The sequence below is a fragment of the Pristiophorus japonicus genome, unplaced genomic scaffold (assembly GCF_044704955.1).
Source record: "Pristiophorus japonicus isolate sPriJap1 unplaced genomic scaffold, sPriJap1.hap1 HAP1_SCAFFOLD_402, whole genome shotgun sequence".
Taxonomy (NCBI): Eukaryota; Metazoa; Chordata; class Chondrichthyes; family Pristiophoridae; genus Pristiophorus; species Pristiophorus japonicus.
Window position 1 is genome coordinate 4,459 of NW_027253893.1, and position 22,594 is coordinate 27,052.

The 22,594-nt window shown below is 39.6% G+C and overlaps 1 pseudogene; it reads right to left on the minus strand.

Annotated features, from left to right (window-relative positions):
* Positions 1-336: 336 nt before the first annotated feature.
* Positions 337-22,594, minus strand: part of LOC139250613 (Ig heavy chain C region-like) — a 76,308-nt pseudogene continuing 54,050 nt past the window's right edge.

Consider the following 22,594-nt stretch of genomic DNA (forward strand, 5'->3'; position numbering starts at 1 on the left):
CATGATCTTGTTAAATGGTGGAGCAGGCTCGAGAGGCTAGATGGCCTACTCCTGTTCCTAATTCTTATGTTCTGATGTTCACCCCCTGTCCCATTTACCGAAACACACAATACTGCCCCACCCCCTGTCCCATTTACCCAAACACACGACACTGCCCCACCCCCTGTCCCATTTACCCAAACACACGACACTGCCCCACCCCCTGTCCCATTTACCCAAACACACGATACTGCCCCACCCCCTGTCCCATTTACTCAAACACACGATACTGCCCCACCCCCTGTCCCATTTACCCAAACACACCAACAATGAACACCTGAAGCAGAAACCTTGTCACATCTGTTTTATTGAATTGGATGGTTACATTGACATTTTGCGACATCCATTTAACACTTGGTGGTGTCTCACAGGTTTCAAACTGGATCAAACCCGGCACAACAACGTTTCAAAAGGAACTCCAGACTTTCAAAGATTTGGAGATGATGTTTGTTGCCCGATTTGATCCTTGACCACACATTATTTTCTCAATGACTGAAGGAGATCGGATTGTGATCAGGGTTTTAAGCATTCTACTAGCAGAAGGGAGATTTCACAGTGAGCACAGCCACCCTGTGGTAGGGTGAACCAGCCATTTACAGGGATTATATAACCAGATATATATATGGGGGGCGAGGATTGATGAAATCACTGGATGGTATCAGCAGGATTGAAAGCTATCGGTTAGAACGAGTGAGACATTGACCAGGGTGGGTTTACCCTGTGATTTATTGATGCTCCTGATCAGGCTGGTGGTAAGAGACTCGTGCCCCACCACACAGGAGAAGGTGGTATCCCTGTCCCACTGCTCTGTGGTGACCGTCAGCTGACTGGACACCGAGTTCCAGCCGTTGGTGCCGTCCTCGCTCAGTGCCTGGGTCACCAACCCTGACCTCACAAGGGTGTCGTTGGCCATCCAGGCCACGTAGATCTCCGCGGGGAAGAACCTGGTGACCAGGCACACCAGGGTCGCCGTCCGATCCATCTCCATCTCTTGCGGTAAAGGGGGGAGGAGGTAGACTCGAGGGCGGGTCTTGGCACCGACTGCAAACAGAGACAACCTTGGGTTAGACCGAGTCCTGTCCCGTCCTCGCACACAGTATTGTAAAGTAGGGAAGTTACACTCAACCTGTATCGACTCTTGGTTAGACCTCGCTTGAAAACTGGGAGATTTCTACACCCAGAGGGTGGTGGGGGTCTGGAACTCACGGCCTGAAAGGGTGGTAGAGGCAGAAACCCTCACCACATTTAAACAGTACTTGGGTGTACACCTGAAGTGCTGTAACCCACAGGGCTACGGACCGAGAGCTGGACAGTGGGATTAGGCCGGGTAGCTCTTGGTCGGCCAGTGTGGACACGATGGGCCGAATGGCCTCCTGTGTGGGAAGTGCTCTATGATTCCCTGACACACATTTAACTGGCAAGGGAACCAGAGGGGAGGTGAGGAGACTTGCGTTTTACTCAGCGAGTTATGATGGTCTGGAACGCATTGCCTGAACGAGGGTGGTGGAGGCAGAATCAACAGTAACTTTCACAAGGGAATTGGAGACATGTTCAACCTCGGCCTCAGACAGACAATCTCCCTCACCCTTCCAATGGCTCTTCTGCCTCGGGCTCCTCCTAATACCGTGACATCTGCCAATCCCTCGGGGTCTATCCCAATCCCTCGGGGTCTATCCCACCCACGCCACCAGGGTCTATCCCAATCCCTCATGGTCTATCCTACCCACTCCCTCGGGGTCTATCCCACTCCCTCGGGATCTATCCCAATCCCTCGGGGTCTATCCCACCCACTCCCTCGGGGTCTATCCCACTCCCTTGGGGTCTATCCCACTCCCTCGGGGTCTATCCCACTCAATACCTCGGGGTCTATCCCAATCCCTCGGGGTCTATCCCACTCCCTCGGGGTCTATCCCAATCCCTCGGGGTCTATCTCACCCAATCCCTCGGGGCCTATCCCAATCCCTCGGGGTCTATCCCACCCAATCCCTCGGGGTCTATCCCAATCCCTCGGGGCCTATCCCAATCCCTCGGTGTCTATCCCACTCCTTTGGGGCCTATCCCAATCCCTCGGGGCCTATCCCAATCCCTCAGGGCCTATCCCAATCCCTCGGGGCCTATCCCACTCCCTCGGGGTTTATTCCACTCCCTCGGGTCTATCCCACTCCCTCGGAGTCTATCCCACCCACTCCCTCGGGGCCTATCCCAATCCCTTGGGGCCTATCCCAATCCCTCGGGGTCTATCCCACTCCCTCGGGGTCTATCCCACCCAATCCCTCGGGGTCTATCCCACCCACTCCCTCGGGGTCTATCCCACTCCCTCGGGGTCTATCCCACCCAATCCCTCGGGGTCTATCCCACCCACTCCCTCGGGGTCTATCCCACTCCCTCGGGGTCTATCCCACTGCCACTAACCCATCCCGCGGGAGCCAGTGTGGTTTGGTGCCGGGCCGTTGTTGTGATTTGGGATTGTTTTCCTGATCCGTTTCTCGGCAGGGTTCCAGCTTCTCTCTGTCTTTAACACACTCAGACACCGCGGACTGGACAGCTCACCACGAGACGGTAATAAATGGCCTCATGGGCTCAGACCCAGACACACACACCGAGCTCTCTCCACACGTACCTTGCGCCTTCTTGATCAGCCTCTTCTCCGGCGTTGGCAGGCTCTTGTCCTCCACCAAACACCAATACTCGACCCCGCTCTCCCACTCTGCGGCAGGGACGGTCAGTCTGCTGGAGATCATGTCTTTATCTCCGTGCCTCTCGGGCCCCCGGGTCTCCACCCCGTCTTCTCGCTCACTCCCGTCCACCTGCCAGGTTACCCTGACCCCCTCTAAATCACCGTGAAGCACCTCGCACAGAATGGTGGCTGTCCGGTTCCTCCAGATCTCCTCGAAGGGCGGCTTGCTCAAAGTGACCGAGATACCGGCGTCCAAACATTCACCTGGGGGAAATGTCACAATTATTATTTCACCATTCCCCCGGCGGGATGTGGGCTTCGCTGGCAAAGGCCGGCATTTCTCAGTCCTCTCCGCAGGACGGTGAAGGGTCAACCACATTGGTGTGGGACGGGAGTCACGTGTGGCGTGGACAGGGCGAGGTCAGCAGGTCTCCTTCCCCAGTGTCAGCTGTGGCTCAGTGGGCAGCTCACTCACCTCAGAGTCACAAGGTTCAGAGTCTCTGAGTCACAAGGTGCTGGCTTCAAGTACCACTCCAGGAGCTTGAGCACAGAAATCTAGGCCGACACTCCCAGTGCAGTACTGAGGGAGTGCCGCACTGTCGGAGGAGCAGTACTGAGGGAGCACCGCACTGTCAGAGGGGCAGTACTGAGGGAGTGCCACACTGTCAGAGGGCAGTACTGAGGGAGTGCCGCACTGTCAGAGGGGCAGTACTGAGGGAGTGCCGCACTGTCAGAGGGGCAGTACTGAGGGAGTACCACACTGTCGGAGGGTCAGCACTGAGGGAGCTCCGCACTGTCGGAGGGGCAGTACTGAGGGAGTGCCACACTGTCGGAGCGGCAGTACTGAGGGAGCGCCACACTGTCGGAGGGGCAGTACTGAGGGAGCGCCGCACTGTCGGAGGGGCAGTACTGAGGGAGAGCCGCACTGTCGGAGGGGCAGTACTGAGGGAGCGCCGCACTGTCGGAGGGGCAGTACTGAGGGAGTGCCGCACTGTCACAGGGGCAGTACTGAGGGAGTACCACACTGTCGGAGGGTCAGTACTGAGGGAGCTCCGCACTGTCGGAGGGGCAGTACTGAGGGAGTGCCACACTGTCGGAGGGGCAGTACTGAGGGAGCGCCGCACTGTCGGAGGGGCAGTACTGAGGGAGCGCCGCACTGTCGGAGGGTCAGTACTGAGGGAGCTCCGCACTGTCGGAGGGGCAGTACTGAGGGAGCGCCGCACTGTCGGAGGGTCAGTACTGAGGGAGCTCCGCACTGTCGGAGGGGCAGTACTGAGGGAGCGCCGCACTGTCGGAGGGGCAGTACTGAGGGAGCTCCGCACTGTCGGAGGGGCAGTACTGAGGGAGTGCCGCACTGTCAGAGGTGCAGTCCTGAGGGAGCTCCGCACTGTCAGAGGGGCAGTACTGAGGGAGCTCCGCACTGTCAGAGGGGCAGTACTGAGGGAGCTCCGCACTGTCGGAGGGGCAGTACTGAGGGAGTGCTGTCAGAGGGGCAGTACTGAGGGAGCGCCGCACTGTCGGAGGGGCAGTACTGAGGGAGTGCCACACTGTCGGAGGGGCAGTACTGAGGGAGTGCTGTCAGAGGGGCAGTACTGAGGGAGCGCCGCACTGTCAGAGGGGCAGTACTGAGGGAGCTCCGCACTGTCAGAGGGGCAGGGTCAGGGGCAGAGCAGGCAGCCCAACTCTCCGCCCGCGGAGGCCCTTTATCCGGATGTGTGCGACCTGTGGCGAGGATTGCTGTGGGTTTGGGCACACGCTGTGAATGCCTAAACCTGCAGCTCACACACCCTCGAGGCCAGTGACATCCTTCACACATTCCCCCTTTACACTGGTCTCTCACAGGACCATGGTCACTTCAGAAACCTCGCAGCTCACTGCGTGTTCTGAGCGCTATTCACACACACACATTCACTGTGTGTCACAACTCAGGCAATGTTTACCCTGTGTATATGTAATCTCAACACTGGGGGAGGGTGGAGGCAGGATGGCCATCTCTGGGTCAGGATTGAAACCTTTAATGAGTACCGGGAATCACCATGTCCGGCTGCAGATTGAGCTGCTGTGTCAGCACAGTCTCTGTCTGACAGGACCGTGTCGTGGATTCATTTAAAGATCGTCTCTGTTCCTCTCCCCAGCATTTTAAACAGAAATGCTGTCAGATTGGGATTGGTCACATTGAGACTTGTCACAGTGTGCAATCAGTGATTCTCAAACCCTGGTGTAGTATACACCGTGTATAGTCAGTGATTATCAAACCCAGGTTTAATATACACCGTGTATAATCAGTGATTATCAAACCCAGGTTTAATATACACCGTGTGCAATCAGTGATTCTCAAACCCAGGTGTAGTGTACACCGTGTATAGTCAGTGATTCTCAAACCCAGGTTTAATATACACTGTATATAGTCAGTGATTATCAAACCCAGGTTTAATATACACCGTGTATAATCAGTGATTATCAAACCCAGGTTTAATATACACCGTATATAGTCAGTGATTCTCAAACCCAGGTGTAATATACACTGTATATCGTCAGTGATTATCAAACCCAGGTTTAATATACACCATATATAGTCAGTGATTATCAAACCCAGGTGTAATATACACCGTATATAGTCAGTGATTATCAAACCCAGGTTTAATATACACTGTATATAGTCAGTGATTATCAAACCCAGGTGTAATATACACTGTATATAGTCAGTGATTCTCAAACCCAGGTTTAATATACACTGTATATAGTCAGTGATTCTCAAACCCAGGTTTAATATACACTGTATATAGTCAGTGATTCTCAAACCCAGGTGTAATATACACCGTATATAGTCAGTGATTATCAAACCCAGGTTTAATATACACTGTATATAGTCAGTGATTGTCAAACCCAGGTTTAATATACACCGTATATAGTCAGTGATTATCAAACCCAGGTTTAATATACACTGTATATAGTCAGTGATTCTCAAACCCAGGTTTAATATACACTGTATATAGTCAGTGATTCTCAAACCCAGGTTTAATATACATCGTATATAGTCAGTGATTATCAAACTCAGGTTTAATATACACCATATATAGTCAGTCATTATCAAACCCAGGTGTAATATACACCGTATATAGCCAGTGATTATCAAACCCAGGTTTAATATACACTGTATATAGTCAGTGATTATCAAACCCAGGTGTAATATACACTGTATATAGTCAGTGATTATCAAACCCAGGTGCAATATACACTGTATATAGTCAGTGATTATCAAACCCAGGTTTAATATACACTGTACATAGTCAGTGATTATCAAACCCAGGTTTAATATACACCATATATAGTCAGTGATTCTCAAACCCAGGTTTAATATACACCGTGTATAATCAGTGATTATCAAACCCAGGTTTAATATACACCGTATATAGTCAGTGATTCTCAAACCCAGGTTTAATATACACCGTGTATAGTCAGTGATTCTCAAATCCAGGTTTAATATACACCGTGTATAGTCAGTGATTCTCAAACCCAGGTTTAATATACACCGTATATAGTCAGTGATTCTCAAACCCAGGTTTAATATACACCGTATATAGTCAGTGATTATCAAACCCAGGTTTAATATACACCGTATATAGTCAGTGATTATCAAACCCAGGTTTAATATACTCCGTGTATAATCAGTAATTATCAAACCCAGGTTTAATATACACCGTGTATAGTCAGTGATTATCAAACCCAGGTTTAATATACACCGTATATAGTCAGTGATTATCAAACCCAGGTTTAATATACACTGTATATAATCAGTGATTATCAAACCCAGGTTTAATATACACCGTATATAGTCAGTGATTATCAAACCCAGGTTTAATATACACCGTATATAGTCAGTGATTATCAAACCCAGGCTTAATATACATCGTATATAGTCAGTGATTCTCAAACCCAGGTTTAATATACACTGTATATAGTCAGTGATTCTCAAACCCAGGTTTAATATACACCGTATATAGTCAGTGATTATCAAACCCAGGTTTAATATACACCATGTATAGTCAGTGATTATCAAACCCAGGTGTAATATACACCGTATATAGTCAGTGATTATCAAACCCAGGTTTAATATACACCATGTATAGTCAGTGATTCTCAAACCCAGGTGTAATATACACCGTGTAATGTCAGTGATTCTCAAACCCAGGTGTAATATGCACCGTGTATAGTCAGTGATTATCAAACCCAGGTTTAATATACACCGTATATAGTCAGTGATTATCAAACCCAGGTTTAATATACACCGTGTATAGTCAGCGATTATCAAACCCAGGTTTAATATACACTGTATACAGTCAGCGATTATCAAACCCAGGTTTAATATACACTGTATATAGTCAGCGATTATCAAACCCAGGTTTAATATACACCGTATATAGTCAGTGATTCTCAAACCCAGGTTTAATATACACCGTATATAGTCAGTGATTATCAAACCCAGGTTTAATATACACCATGTCTAGTCAGTGATTATCAAACTCAGGTTTTTTATACACCATGTATAGTCAGTGATTATCAAACCCAGGTTTAATATACACCGTATATAGTCAGTGATTATCAAACCCAGGTGTAATATACACCGTATATAGTCAGTGATTATCAAACCCAGGTTTAATATACACCATGTATAGTCAGTGATTCTCAAACCCAGGTGTAATATACACCGTGTAATGTCAGTGATTCTCAAACCCAGGTGTAATATGCACCGTGTATAGTCAGTGATTATCAAACCCAGGTTTAATATACACCGTATATAGTCAGTGATTATCAAACCCAGGTTTAATATACACCGTGTATAGTCAGCGATTATCAAACCCAGGTTTAATATACACTGTATATAGTCAGTGATTATCAAACCCAGGTGTAATATACACTGTATATAGTCAGTGATTATCAAACCCAGGTGCAATATACACTGTATATAGTCAGTGATTATCAAACCCAGGTTTAATATACACTGTACATAGTCAGTGATTATCAAACCCAGGTTTAATATACACCATATATAGTCAGTGATTCTCAAACCCAGGTTTAATATACACCATATATAGTCAGTGATTATCAAACCCAGGTGTAATATACACCGTATATAGTCAGTGATTATCAAACCCAGGTTTAATATACACTGTATATAGTCAGTGATTATCAAACCCAGGTGTAATATACACTGTATATAGTCAGTGATTCTCAAACCCAGGTTTAATATACACTGTATATAGTCAGTGATTCTCAAACCCAGGTTTAATATACACTGTATATAGTCAGTGATTCTCAAACCCAGGTGTAATATACACCGTATATAGTCAGTGATTATCAAACCCAGGTTTAATATACACTGTATATAGTCAGTGATTGTCAAACCCAGGTTTAATATACACCGTATATAGTCAGTGATTATCAAACCCAGGTTTAATATACACTGTATATAGTCAGTGATTCTCAAACCCAGGTTTAATATACACTGTATATAGTCAGTGATTCTCAAACCCAGGTTTAATATACATCGTATATAGTCAGTGATTATCAAACTCAGGTTTAATATACACCATATATAGTCAGTCATTATCAAACCCAGGTGTAATATACACCGTATATAGCCAGTGATTATCAAACCCAGGTTTAATATACACTGTATATAGTCAGTGATTATCAAACCCAGGTGTAATATACACTGTATATAGTCAGTGATTATCAAACCCAGGTGCAATATACACTGTATATAGTCAGTGATTATCAAACCCAGGTTTAATATACACTGTACATAGTCAGTGATTATCAAACCCAGGTTTAATATACACCATATATAGTCAGTGATTCTCAAACCCAGGTTTAATATACACCGTGTATAATCAGTGATTATCAAACCCAGGTTTAATATACACCGTATATAGTCAGTGATTCTCAAACCCAGGTTTAATATACACCGTGTATAGTCAGTGATTCTCAAATCCAGGTTTAATATACACCGTGTATAGTCAGTGATTCTCAAACCCAGGTTTAATATACACCGTATATAGTCAGTGATTCTCAAACCCAGGTTTAATATACACCGTATATAGTCAGTGATTATCAAACCCAGGTTTAATATACACCGTATATAGTCAGTGATTATCAAACCCAGGTTTAATATACTCCGTGTATAATCAGTGATTATCAAACCCAGGTTTAATATACACCGTGTATAGTCAGTGATTATCAAACCCAGGTTTAATATACACCGTATATAGTCAGTGATTATCAAACCCAGGTTTAATATACACTGTTCTAATCAGTGATTATCAAACCCAGGTTTAATATACACCGTATATAGTCAGTGATTATCAAACCCAGGTTTAATATACACCGTATATAGTCAGTGATTATCAAACCCAGGCTTAATATACATCGTATATAGTCAGTGATTCTCAAACCCAGGTTTAATATACACTGTATATAGTCAGTGATTCTCAAACCCAGGTTTAATATACACCGTATATAGTCAGTGATTATCAAACCCAGGTTTAATATACACCATGTATAGTCAGTGATTATCAAACCCAGGTGTAATATACACCGTATATAGTCAGTGATTATCAAACCCAGGTTTAATATACACCATGTATAGTCAGTGATTCTCAAACCCAGGTGTAATATACACCGTGTAATGTCAGTGATTCTCAAACCCAGGTGTAATATGCACCGTGTATAGTCAGTGATTATCAAACCCAGGTTTAATATACACCGTATATAGTCAGTGATTATCAAACCCAGGTTTAATATACACCGTGTATAGTCAGCGATTATCAAACCCAGGTTTAATATACACTGTATACAGTCAGCGATTATCAAACCCAGGTTTAATATACACTGTATATAGTCAGCGATTATCAAACCCAGGTTTAATATACACCGTATATAGTCAGTGATTCTCAAACCCAGGTTTAATATACACCGTATATAGTCAGTGATTATCAAACCCAGGTTTAATATACACCATGTCTAGTCAGTGATTATCAAACTCAGGTTTTTTATACACCATGTATAGTCAGTGATTATCAAACCCAGGTTTAATATACACCGTATATAGTCAGTGATTATCAAACCCAGGTGTAATATACACCGTATATAGTCAGTGATTATCAAACCCAGGTTTAATATACACCATGTATAGTCAGTGATTCTCAAACCCAGGTGTAATATACACCGTGTAATGTCAGTGATTCTCAAACCCAGGTGTAATATGCACCGTGTATAGTCAGTGATTATCAAACCCAGGTTTAATATACACCGTATATAGTCAGTGATTATCAAACCCAGGTTTAATATACACCGTGTATAGTCAGCGATTATCAAACCCAGGTTTAATATACACTGTATATAGTCAGTGATTATCAAACCCAGGTGTAATATACACTGTATATAGTCAGTGATTATCAAACCCAGGTGCAATATACACTGTATATAGTCAGTGATTATCAAACCCAGGTTTAATATACACTGTACATAGTCAGTGATTATCAAACCCAGGTTTAATATACACCATATATAGTCAGTGATTCTCAAACCCAGGTTTAATATACACCGTGTATAATCAGTGATTATCAAACCCAGGTTTAATATACACCGTATATAGTCAGTGATTCTCAAACCCAGGTTTAATATACACCGTGTATAGTCAGTGATTCTCAAATCCAGGTTTAATATACACCGTGTATAGTCAGTGATTCTCAAACCCAGGTTTAATATACACCGTATATAGTCAGTGATTCTCAAACCCAGGTTTAATATACACCGTATATAGTCAGTGATTATCAAACCCAGGTTTAATATACACCGTGTATAGTCAGTGATTATCAAACCCAGGTTTAATATACACCGTATATAGTCAGTGATTATCAAACCCAGGTTTAATATACACCGTATATAGTCAGTGATTATCAAACCCAGGCTTAATATACATCGTATATAGTCAGTGATTCTCAAACCCAGGTTTAATATACACTGTATATAGTCAGTGATTCTCAAACCCAGGTTTAATATACACCGTATATAGTCAGTGATTATCAAACCCAGGTTTAATATACACCATGTATAGTCAGTGATTATCAAACCCAGGTGTAATATACACCGTATATAGTCAGTGATTATCAAACCCAGGTTTAATATACACCATGTATAGTCAGTGATTCTCAAACCCAGGTGTAATATACACCGTGTAATGTCAGTGATTCTCAAACCCAGGTGTAATATGCACCGTGTATAGTCAGTGATTATCAAACCCAGGTTTAATATACACCGTATATAGTCAGTGATTATCAAACCCAGGTTTAATATACACCGTGTATAGTCAGCGATTATCAAACCCAGGTTTAATATACACTGTATACAGTCAGCGATTATCAAACCCAGGTTTAATATACACTGTATATAGTCAGCGATTATCAAACCCAGGTTTAATATACACCGTATATAGTCAGTGATTCTCAAACCCAGGTTTAATATACACCGTATATAGTCAGTGATTATCAAACCCAGGTTTAATATACACCATGTCTAGTCAGTGATTATCAAACTCAGGTTTTTTATACACCATGTATAGTCAGTGATTATCAAACCCAGGTTTAATATACACCGTATATAGTCAGTGATTATCAAACCCAGGTGTAATATACACCGTATATAGTCAGTGATTATCAAACCCAGGTTTAATATACACTGTATATAGTCAGTGATTATCAAACCCAGGTGTAATATACACTGTATATAGTCAGTGATTCTCAAACCCAGGTTTAATATACACTGTATATAGTCAGTGATTCTCAAACCCAGGTTTAATATACACTGTATATAGTCAGTGATTCTCAAACCCAGGTGTAATATACACCGTATATAGTCAGTGATTATCAAACCCAGGTTTAATATACACTGTATATAGTCAGTGATTGTCAAACCCAGGTTTAATATACACCGTATATAGTCAGTGATTATCAAACCCAGGTTTAATATACACTGTATATAGTCAGTGATTCTCAAACCCAGGTTTAATATACACTGTATATAGTCAGTGATTCTCAAACCCAGGTTTAATATACATCGTATATAGTCAGTGATTATCAAACTCAGGTTTAATATACACCATATATAGTCAGTCATTATCAAACCCAGGTGTAATATACACCGTATATAGCCAGTGATTATCAAACCCAGGTTTAATATACACTGTATATAGTCAGTGATTATCAAACCCAGGTGTAATATACACTGTATATAGTCAGTGATTATCAAACCCAGGTGCAATATACACTGTATATAGTCAGTGATTATCAAACCCAGGTTTAATATACACTGTACATAGTCAGTGATTATCAAACCCAGGTTTAATATACACCATATATAGTCAGTGATTCTCAAACCCAGGTTTAATATACACCGTGTATAATCAGTGATTATCAAACCCAGGTTTAATATACACCGTATATAGTCAGTGATTCTCAAACCCAGGTTTAATATACACCGTGTATAGTCAGTGATTCTCAAATCCAGGTTTAATATACACCGTGTATAGTCAGTGATTCTCAAACCCAGGTTTAATATACACCGTATATAGTCAGTGATTCTCAAACCCAGGTTTAATATACACCGTATATAGTCAGTGATTATCAAACCCAGGTTTAATATACACCGTATATAGTCAGTGATTATCAAACCCAGGTTTAATATACTCCGTGTATAATCAGTGATTATCAAACCCAGGTTTAATATACACCGTGTATAGTCAGTGATTATCAAACCCAGGTTTAATATACACCGTATATAGTCAGTGATTATCAAACCCAGGTTTAATATACACTGTATATAATCAGTGATTATCAAACCCAGGTTTAATATACACCGTATATAGTCAGTGATTATCAAACCCAGGTTTAATATACACCGTATATAGTCAGTGATTATCAAACCCAGGCTTAATATACATCGTATATAGTCAGTGATTCTCAAACCCAGGTTTAATATACACTGTATATAGTCAGTGATTCTCAAACCCAGGTTTAATATACACCGTATATAGTCAGTGATTATCAAACCCAGGTTTAATATACACCATGTATAGTCAGTGATTATCAAACCCAGGTGTAATATACACCGTATATAGTCAGTGATTATCAAACCCAGGTTTAATATACACCATGTATAGTCAGTGATTCTCAAACCCAGGTGTAATATACACCGTGTAATGTCAGTGATTCTCAAACCCAGGTGTAATATGCACCGTGTATAGTCAGTGATTATCAAACCCAGGTTTAATATACACCGTATATAGTCAGTGATTATCAAACCCAGGTTTAATATACACCGTGTATAGTCAGCGATTATCAAACCCAGGTTTAATATACACTGTATACAGTCAGCGATTATCAAACCCAGGTTTAATATACACTGTATATAGTCAGCGATTATCAAACCCAGGTTTAATATACACCGTATATAGTCAGTGATTCTCAAACCCAGGTTTAATATACACCGTATATAGTCAGTGATTATCAAACCCAGGTTTAATATACACCATGTCTAGTCAGTGATTATCAAACTCAGGTTTTTTATACACCATGTATAGTCAGTGATTATCAAACCCAGGTTTAATATACACCGTATATAGTCAGTGATTATCAAACCCAGGTGTAATATACACCGTATATAGTCAGTGATTATCAAACCCAGGTTTAATATACACCATGTATAGTCAGTGATTCTCAAACCCAGGTGTAATATACACCGTGTAATGTCAGTGATTCTCAAACCCAGGTGTAATATGCACCGTGTATAGTCAGTGATTATCAAACCCAGGTTTAATATACACCGTATATAGTCAGTGATTATCAAACCCAGGTTTAATATACACCGTGTATAGTCAGCGATTATCAAACCCAGGTTTAATATACACTGTATATAGTCAGTGATTATCAAACCCAGGTGTAATATACACTGTATATAGTCAGTGATTATCAAACCCAGGTGCAATATACACTGTATATAGTCAGTGATTATCAAACCCAGGTTTAATATACACTGTACATAGTCAGTGATTATCAAACCCAGGTTTAATATACACCATATATAGTCAGTGATTCTCAAACCCAGGTTTAATATACACCGTGTATAATCAGTGATTATCAAACCCAGGTTTAATATACACCGTATATAGTCAGTGATTCTCAAACCCAGGTTTAATATACACCGTGTATAGTCAGTGATTCTCAAATCCAGGTTTAATATACACCGTGTATAGTCAGTGATTCTCAAACCCAGGTTTAATATACACCGTATATAGTCAGTGATTCTCAAACCCAGGTTTAATATACACCGTATATAGTCAGTGATTATCAAACCCAGGTTTAATATACACCGTGTATAGTCAGTGATTATCAAACCCAGGTTTAATATACACCGTATATAGTCAGTGATTATCAAACCCAGGTTTAATATACACCGTATATAGTCAGTGATTATCAAACCCAGGCTTAATATACATCGTATATAGTCAGTGATTCTCAAACCCAGGTTTAATATACACTGTATATAGTCAGTGATTCTCAAACCCAGGTTTAATATACACCGTATATAGTCAGTGATTATCAAACCCAGGTTTAATATACACCATGTATAGTCAGTGATTATCAAACCCAGGTGTAATATACACCGTATATAGTCAGTGATTATCAAACCCAGGTTTAATATACACCATGTATAGTCAGTGATTCTCAAACCCAGGTGTAATATACACCGTGTAATGTCAGTGATTCTCAAACCCAGGTGTAATATGCACCGTGTATAGTCAGTGATTATCAAACCCAGGTTTAATATACACCGTATATAGTCAGTGATTATCAAACCCAGGTTTAATATACACCGTGTATAGTCAGAGATTATCAAACCCAGGTTTAATATACACTGTATACAGTCAGCGATTATCAAACCCAGGTTTAATATACACTGTATATAGTCAGCGATTATCAAACCCAGGTTTAATATACACCGTATATAGTCAGTGATTCTCAAACCCAGGTTTAATATACACCGTATATAGTCAGTGATTATCAAACCCAGGTTTAATATACACCATGTCTAGTCAGTGATTATCAAACTCAGGTTTTTTATACACCATGTATAGTCAGTGATTATCAAACCCAGGTTTAATATACACCGTATATAATCAGTGATTATCAAACCCAGGTTTAATATACACCGTATATAGTCAGTGATTATCAAACCCAGGTTTAATATACACCGTATATAGTCAGTGATTATCAAACCCAGGCTTAATATACATCGTATATAGTCAGTGATTCTCAAACCCAGGTTTAATATACACTGTATATAGTCAGTGATTATCAAACCCAGGTTTAATATACACCGTATATAGTCAGTGATTATCAAACCCAGGTTTAATATACACCATGTATAGTCAGTGATTATCAAACCCAGGTGTAATATACACCGTATATAGTCAGTGATTATCAAACCCAGGTTTAATATACACCATGTATAGTCAGTGATTCTCAAACCCAGGTGTAATATACACCGTGTAATGTCAGTGATTCTCAAACCCAGGTGTAATATGCACCGTGTATAGTCAGTGATTATCAAACCCAGGTTTAATATACACCGTATATAGTCAGTGATTATCAAACCCAGGTTTAATATACACCGTGTATAGTCAGCGATTATCAAACCCAGGTTTAATATACACTGTATACAGTCAGCGATTATCAAACCCAGGTTTAATATACACTGTATATAGTCAGCGATTATCAAACCCAGGTTTAATATACACCGTATATAGTCAGTGATTCTCAAACCCAGGTTTAATATACACCGTATATAGTCAGTGATTATCAAACCCAGGTTTAATATACACCATGTCTAGTCAGTGATTATCAAACCCAGGTTTAATATACACCGTGTATAGTCAGTGATTATCAAACCCAGGTTTAATATACACCGTATATAGTCAGTGATTATCAAACCCAGGTTTAATATACACCGTATATAGTCAGTGATTATCAAACCCAGGCTTAATATACATCGTATATAGTCAGTGATTCTCAAACCCAGGTTTAATATACACTGTATATAGTCAGTGATTCTCAAACCCAGGTTTAATATACACCGTATATAGTCAGTGATTATCAAACCCAGGTTTAATATACACCATGTATAGTCAGTGATTATCAAACCCAGGTGTAATATACACCGTATATAGTCAGTGATTATCAAACCCAGGTTTAATATACACCATGTATAGTCAGTGATTCTCAAACCCAGGTGTAATATACACCGTGTAATGTCAGTGATTCTCAAACCCAGGTGTAATATGCACCGTGTATAGTCAGTGATTATCAAACCCAGGTTTAATATACACCGTATATAGTCAGTGATTATCAAACCCAGGTTTAATATACACCGTGTATAGTCAGAGATTATCAAACCCAGGTTTAATATACACTGTATACAGTCAGCGATTATCAAACCCAGGTTTAATATACACTGTATATAGTCAGCGATTATCAAACCCAGGTTTAATATACACCGTATATAGTCAGTGATTCTCAAACCCAGGTTTAATATACACCGTATATAGTCAGTGATTATCAAACCCAGGTTTAATATACACCATGTCTAGTCAGTGATTATCAAACTCAGGTTTTTTATACACCATGTATAGTCAGTGATTATCAAACCCAGGTTTAATATACACCGTATATAATCAGTGATTATCAAACCCAGGTTTAATATACACCGTATATAGTCAGTGATTATCAAACCCAGGTTTAATATACACCGTATATAGTCAGTGATTATCAAACCCAGGCTTAATATACATCGTATATAGTCAGTGATTCTCAAACCCAGGTTTAATATACACTGTATATAGTCAGTGGTTATCAAACCCAGGTTTAATATACACCGTATATAGTCAGTGATTATCAAACCCAGGTTTAATATACACCATGTATAGTCAGTGATTATCAAACCCAGGTGTAATATACACCGTATATAGTCAGTGATTATCAAACCCAGGTTTAATATACACCATGTATAGTCAGTGATTCTCAAACCCAGGTGTAATATACACCGTGTAATGTCAGTGATTCTCAAACCCAGGTGTAATATGCACCGTGTATAGTCAGTGATTATCAAACCCAGGTTTAATATACACCGTATATAGTCAGTGATTATCAAACCCAGGTTTAATATACACCGTGTATAGTCAGCGATTATCAAACCCAGGTTTAATATACACTGTATACAGTCAGCGATTATCAAACCCAGGTTTAATATACACTGTATATAGTCAGCGATTATCAAACCCAGGTTTAATATACACCGTATATAGTCAGTGATTCTCAAACCCAGGTTTAATATACACCGTATATAGTCAGTGATTATCAAACCCAGGTTTAATATACACCGTGTATAGTCAGCGATTATCAAACCCAGGTTTAATATACACTGTATACAGTCAGCGATTATCAAACCCAGGTTTAATATACACTGTATATAGTCAGCGATTATCAAACCCAGGTTTAATATACACCGTATATAGTCAGTGATTCTCAAACCCAGGTTTAATATACACCGTATATAGTCAGTGATTATCAAACCCAGGTTTAATATACACCATGTCTAGTCAGTGATTATCAAACTCAGGTTTTTTATACACCATGTATAGTCAGTGATTATCAAACCCAGGTTTAATATACACCGTATATAGTCAGTGATTATCAAACCCAGGTGTAATATACACCGTATATAGTCAGTGATTATCAAACCCAGGTTTAATATACACCATGTATAGTCAGTGATTCTCAAACCCAGGTGTAATATACACCGTGTAATGTCAGTGATTCTCAAACCCAGGTGTAATATGCACCGTGTATAGTCAGTGATTATCAAACCCAGGTTTAATATACACCGTATATAGTCAGTGATTATCAAACCCAGGTTTAATATACACCGTGTATAGTCAGCGATTATCAAACCCAGGTTTAATATACACTGTATATAGTCAGTGATTATCAAACCCAGGTGTAATATACACTGTATATAGTCAGTGATTATCAAACCCAGGTGCAATATACACTGTATATAGTCAGTGATTATCAAACCCAGGTTTAATATACACTGTACATAGTCAGTGATTATCAAACCCAGGTTTAATATACACCATATATAGTCAGTGATTCTCAAACCCAGGTTTAATATACACCGTGTATAATCAGTGATTATCAAACCCAGGTTTAATATACACCGTATATAGTCAGTGATTCTCAAACCCAGGTTTAATATACACCGTGTATAGTCAGTGATTCTCAAATCCAGGTTTAATATACACCGTGTATAGTCAGTGATTCTCAAACCCAGGTTTAATATACACCGTATATAGTCAGTGATTCTCAAACCCAGGTTTAATATACACCGTATATAGTCAGTGATTATCAAACCCAGGTTTAATATACACCGTGTATAGTCAGTGATTATCAAACCCAGGTTTAATATACACCGTATATAGTCAGTGATTATCAAACCCAGGTTTAATATACACCGTATATAGTCAGTGATTATCAAACCCAGGCTTAATATACATCGTATATAGTCAGTGATTCTCAAACCCAGGTTTAATATACACTGTATATAGTCAGTGATTCTCAAACCCAGGTTTAATATACACCGTATATAGTCAGTGATTATCAAACCCAGGTTTAATATACACCATGTATAGTCAGTGATTATCAAACCCAGGTGTAATATACACCGTATATAGTCAGTGATTATCAAACCCAGGTTTAATATACACCATGTATAGTCAGTGATTCTCAAACCCAGGTGTAATATACACCGTGTAATGTCAGTGATTCTCAAACCCAGGTGTAATATGCACCGTGTATAGTCAGTGATTATCAAACCCAGGTTTAATATACACCGTATATAGTCAGTGATTATCAAACCCAGGTTTAATATACACCGTGTATAGTCAGAGATTATCAAACCCAGGTTTAATATACACTGTATACAGTCAGCGATTATCAAACCCAGGTTTAATATACACTGTATATAGTCAGCGATTATCAAACCCAGGTTTAATATACACCGTATATAGTCAGTGATTCTCAAACCCAGGTTTAATATACACCGTATATAGTCAGTGATTATCAAACCCAGGTTTAATATACACCATGTCTAGTCAGTGATTATCAAACTCAGGTTTTTTATACACCATGTATAGTCAGTGATTATCAAACCCAGGTTTAATATACACCGTATATAATCAGTGATTATCAAACCCAGGTTTAATATACACCGTATATAGTCAGTGATTATCAAACCCAGGTTTAATATACACCGTATATAGTCAGTGATTATCAAACCCAGGCTTAATATACATCGTATATAGTCAGTGATTCTCAAACCCAGGTTTAATATACACTGTATATAGTCAGTGATTATCAAACCCAGGTTTAATATACACCGTATATAGTCAGTGATTATCAAACCCAGGTTTAATATACACCATGTATAGTCAGTGATTATCAAACCCAGGTGTAATATACACCGTATATAGTCAGTGATTATCAAACCCAGGTTTAATATACACCATGTATAGTCAGTGATTCTCAAACCCAGGTGTAATATACACCGTGTAATGTCAGTGATTCTCAAACCCAGGTGTAATATGCACCGTGTATAGTCAGTGATTATCAAACCCAGGTTTAATATACACCGTATATAGTCAGTGATTATCAAACCCAGGTTTAATATACACCGTGTATAGTCAGCGATTATCAAACCCAGGTTTAATATACACTGTATACAGTCAGCGATTATCAAACCCAGGTTTAATATACACTGTATATAGTCAGCGATTATCAAACCCAGGTTTAATATACACCGTATATAGTCAGTGATTCTCAAACCCAGGTTTAATATACACCGTATATAGTCAGTGATTATCAAACCCAGGTTTAATATACACCATGTCTAGTCAGTGATTATCAAACCCAGGTTTTTTATACACCATGTATAGTCAGTGATTATCAAACCCAGGTTTAATATACACCGTATATAGTCAGTGATTATCAAACCCAGGTTTAATATACACTGTATATAGTCAGTGATTATCAAACCCAGGTTTAATATACACCGTATATAGTCAGTGATTATCAAACCCAGTTGTAATATACACCGTATATAGTCAGTGATTATCAAACCCAGGTTTAATATACACCGTATATAGTCAGTGATTATCAAACCCAGGTTTAATATACACTGTATATAGTCAGTGATTATCAAACCCAGGTTTAATATACACCGTATATAGTCAGTGATTATCAAACCCAGGTGCAATATACACCGTATATAGTCAGTGATTATCAAACCCAGGTTTAATATACACTGTATATAGTCAGTGATTCTCAAACCCAGGTTTAATATACACCGTATATAGTCAGTGATTATCAAACCCAGGTTTAATATACACTGTATATAGTCAGCGATTATCAAACCCAGGTTTAATATACACTGTATATAGTCAGTGATTATCAAACCCAGGTTTAATATACACCGTATATAGTCAGTGATTGTCAAACCCAGGTTTAATATACACCGTATATAGTCAATGATTATCAAACCCAGGTTTAATATACACTGTATATAGTCAGTGATTCTCAAACCCAGGTTTAATATACACTGTATATAGTCAGTGATTCTCAAACCCAGGTTTAATATACATCGTATATAGTCAGTGATTATCAAACTCAGGTTTAATATACACCATATATAGTCAGTCATTATCAAACCCAGGTGTAATATACACCGTATATAGTCAGTGATTATCAAACCCAGGTTTAATATACACTGTATATAGTCAGTGATTATCAAACCCAGGTGTAATATACACTGTATGTAGTCAGTGATTATCAAACCCAGGTGCAATATACACTGTATATAGTCAGTGATTATCAAACCCAGGTTTAATATACACTGTACATAGTCAGTGATTATCAAACCCAGGTTTAATATACACCATATATAGTCAGTGATTCTCAAACCCAGGTTCAATATACACCGTGTATAATCAGTGATTATCAAACCCAGGTTTAATATACACCGTATATAGTCAGTGATTATCAAACCCAGGTTTAATATACACGTGTATAATCAGTGATTATCAAACCCAGGTTTAATATACACCGTGTATAGTCAGTGATTATCAAACCCAGGTTAATATACACCGTATATAATCAGTGATTATCAAACCCAGGTGTAATATACACTGTATATAGTCAGTGATTATCAAACCCTGGTGTAATATACACCGTATATAATCAGTGATTCTCAAACCCTGGCTTAATATACACCATATAAAAGTCAGTGATTATCAAACCCAGGTTTACTATACACCGTATATAGTCAGTGATTATCAAACCCAGGTTTAATATACACCGTATATAGTCAGTGATTATCAAACCCAGGTTTAATATACACTGTATATAGTCAGTGATTATCAAACCCAGGTTTAATATACACAGTGTATAGTCAGTGATTATCAAACCCAGGTTTAATATACACCGTATGTAGTCAGTGATTATCAAACCCAGGTTTAATATACACCGTGTATAGTCAGTGATTATCAAACCCAGGTTTAATATACACCATGTATAGTCAGTGATTATCAAACCCAGGTTTAATATACACCGTGTATACAGTGATTATCAAACCCAGGTTTAATATACACCGTGTATTATCAGTGATTATCAAACCGAGGTTTAATATACACTGTATATAGTCAGTGATTATCAAACCCAGGTTTAATACACACCGTATATAGTCAGTGATTCTCACACCCAGGTTTAATATACACCGTATGTAGTCAGCGATTATCAAACCCAGGTTTTTTATACACCGTATATAGTCAGTGATTATCAAACCCAGGTTTAATATACACCGTATATAGTCAGTGATTATCAAACCCAGGTTTAATATACACCGTATATAGTCAGTGATTATCAAACCCAGGTTTAATATACACTGTATATAGTCAGTGATGATCAAACCCAGGTTTAATATACACCGTATATAGTCAGTGATTATCAAACCCAGGTGTAATATACACCGTATGTAGTCAGTGATTATCAAACCCAGGTTTAATATACACCGTATATAGTCAGTGATAATCAAACCCAGGTTTAATATACACTGTATATAGTCAGTGATTATCAAACCCAGGTTTAATATACACTGTATATAGTCAGTGATTCTCAAACCCAGGTTTAATATACATCGTATATAGTCAGTGATTATCAAACTCAGGTTTAATATACACCATATATAGTCAGTCATTATCAAACCCAGGTGTAATATACACCGTTTTTAGTCAGTGATTATCAAACCCAGGTTTAATATACACTGTATATAGTCAGTGATTATCAAACCCAGGTGTAATATACACTGTATGTAGTCAGTGATTATCAAACCCAGGTGCAATATACACTGTATATAGTCAGTGATTATCAAACCCAGGTTTAATATACACTGTACATAGTCAGTGATTATCAAACCCAGGTTTAATATACACCATATATAGTCAGTGATTCTCAAACCCAGGTTCAATATACACCGTGTATAATCAGTGATTATCAAACCCAGGTTTAATATACACCGTATATAGTCAGTGATTATCAAACCCAGGTTTAATATACACGTGTATAATCAGTGATTATCAAACCCAGGTTTAATATACACCGTGTATAGTCAGTGATTATCAAACCCAGGTTAATATACACCGTATATAATCAG